Source organism: Gossypium hirsutum, chromosome D02, assembly GCF_007990345.1.
Source record: "Gossypium hirsutum isolate 1008001.06 chromosome D02, Gossypium_hirsutum_v2.1, whole genome shotgun sequence".
In the NCBI taxonomy this organism is placed as follows: Eukaryota; Viridiplantae; Streptophyta; class Magnoliopsida; order Malvales; family Malvaceae; genus Gossypium; species Gossypium hirsutum.
The window spans coordinates 62,824,127-62,826,549 of NC_053438.1; the positions used below are offsets into that span (position 1 = coordinate 62,824,127).

Consider the following 2,423-nt stretch of genomic DNA (forward strand, 5'->3'; position numbering starts at 1 on the left):
TCCTTATGCTATTATAACATTATTCCATTCAACCAAACAAAAGGATTACCTATTACACCTCTATTCCATTATAGCTATTGTTTTCTGCATGACCTAATGATACGTGGTGGCTCCCCTCCTTGTTCAGCTTAGGTCTCTTCTAGGCTTAAAATTCATTGTATGGGCTATAAAAAATAAAGAGACAGCCTTTACAGTGAAAGCGGTTCTGTTTCAGTGGATAACAAGGGGTCTGATTCCATTTACCCCCTTTATTTTTTCTTGTCTTTTAGCTACACCTTCCTTCAACTTGTAATTTTAATCACCTTTTACATATCAAATGCAACTTACTTCATCACCAAGGTAATCCCCTTTGTGTACAATAAGAAAGGTAACTGTCATTTTGCACATTTTTTGTGTTCACTAAAAACCATGTCTTTAATGTAAAAAAGCAACTAAATAATAATATTTAAGGCACTGGTTAAGAAAAGCAAATCCTTCTTCCTTTTTATGTCTTGAAAGCAAATAATAACATGTAATAAAAGCAATTTTTCCCAATTTTGACAAGTTGAGTTTTTGGTATCTCACATTGCAAAAGTTAACAAAAGCAACGTAAAACTTGCAGCACTAAATTTAACTCATTTTGGAAGTTGGAATCTTGCCCTTCTTTGATTGGTGCCTATAGCAGGACCATAGCCAGTATCCATGCCAGTGGATAGACCAACAAAGTTCCTGCAACCATTTAAAGATCACAAAACCAAAGATGTCATGTGCTCGGCTTTTAGTTCTAGTGATCGTTATTAAACACTGAGAAAAATAAAGATGTAAATTATGGAATAAATACCCGTCTGCGATGGGAGTAGCCTCAGCCCATTATTAAACGATGATACAAAGAAACAAGTAGAGGTGGTGTTTATGCCATTAGGACAGTTGCAAATAAATGAATTGTAGCTTCCTGTGTATCCACAGGCACCGCTGCTTTTCTCACAATCCGCACATGCGTTCGGGTAGTCATTATACACGTTGAACTTATATTTAAGCGATATTCCGTACTTCCAGTTATCAGGGTTTGATTCTTGGCCACTGAAGCTATAGAACGCGGAATACGAAGAGCATTGCAGCTTCGGCAAATTGAATTCGAGCGAGGGGCCGAGATCTACCGGTGTGTATATGCAACATGTGGATATTGGGAGATTGAGCATGCTAATTGCCCTGCAAGAGTACAAGTAACTACAAATGGGGGCACCTTGTTTGTCACATAGAGGAACAGCACTACTGTTATCAACATTATAGCTGTTGGATCTGAAAATGGGTGACGAAGTGGTGGAGCAGTCAAGGAGAGTGAATACGTTGTCGTCCGTGAAAGAAAAGGGTGCATCCCAATCAAGGCCGAAGCCTTTGCTCGGTTGAGAGCAACCGCAAGTCGACATCGAAGGATCCGAGATGTATATAACTTGGTTGCTGTAGTCTATGTTGGTTATGGGATAGTTTCCGGTGTGTGTTGTCAAGGTGAGTTTTTGTTGGTCGCAAGTTACATACTGTTGAAAGCGCGGACACCGCAGCCAGGGCCGGTTCCAAAGGGGAACTTGATGGGGAGATTGCCACAGGTTCTCTGGCAGGCCTGAGATGAGACCAAGGAGGGAAGAAAGATCAAAGAGAGCAAGGGGAGGAGAGTGATGGAAGAGTGATGTTTTAGCTTCATTGTTTCGGCTAAAATTAGAGAATTGGAGAGGGAAACTAGAGATGCTTTATGTTGGAGTGGGATTGGTATATATTGTAATGAGTATGCATCCACGAAATGAATGAGAAGGTGGTTTTAAAGAGCGGTTTTTTCTCGAAAATTTATAATTTGATCATCTTTTTTCCCGACACCTTTAACATAAATTTTATGAATTCGACCAAAGTTTCTATGAATGGATGGATGGATGGGTAGAAGGAAGCATCTTGTGCTTTATGTTTTAAGGGATTGGTTTGATGACTTTCGGTGTGAGGCTGGCTAGCTTTTACGATCATTCACTTTTCCCTGTAGATGCCTTGTTATTCTCAAGTATTGCTCCCGTTGCTGTGTAATGATGACTTGGTTTTCTATGCACTTTTAAAACTTCTATTTGTCGATTCAATATTTTTTTTTCTTTTGAAAAAAAAAAAAGAGAAAGTAAAGAAGTTGATTAAAAGATTAATTAACGTATGGTAACATATTTCCATATTATCAGTTGATTAAAAACAAGGAAATTGAGTGTGTTTGTACGTGTTGGTGTACATGGGTAACTAAGGACCCTGGTTGTCAAGAGGTTGATCTGGCATTTTATTGTAGGGGGATACGTTGACCCTGGACTTTGTTTATTCTGGGCATCTCATGTGCACAATACGATGTTACTCATTCCAGTTTAATTTTCTTTTATATATATGTAGTTTGATGCATTGATCCATATTCATAGGAAAGATGA

General features: G+C 38.6%; 1 pseudogene; it reads right to left on the reverse strand.

Moving 5' to 3' along the window:
• Positions 1-458: 458 nt before the first annotated feature.
• Positions 459-2,057, reverse strand: LOC107909588 (wall-associated receptor kinase-like 10; annotated as a pseudogene).
• Positions 2,058-2,423: the final 366 nt, after the last annotated feature.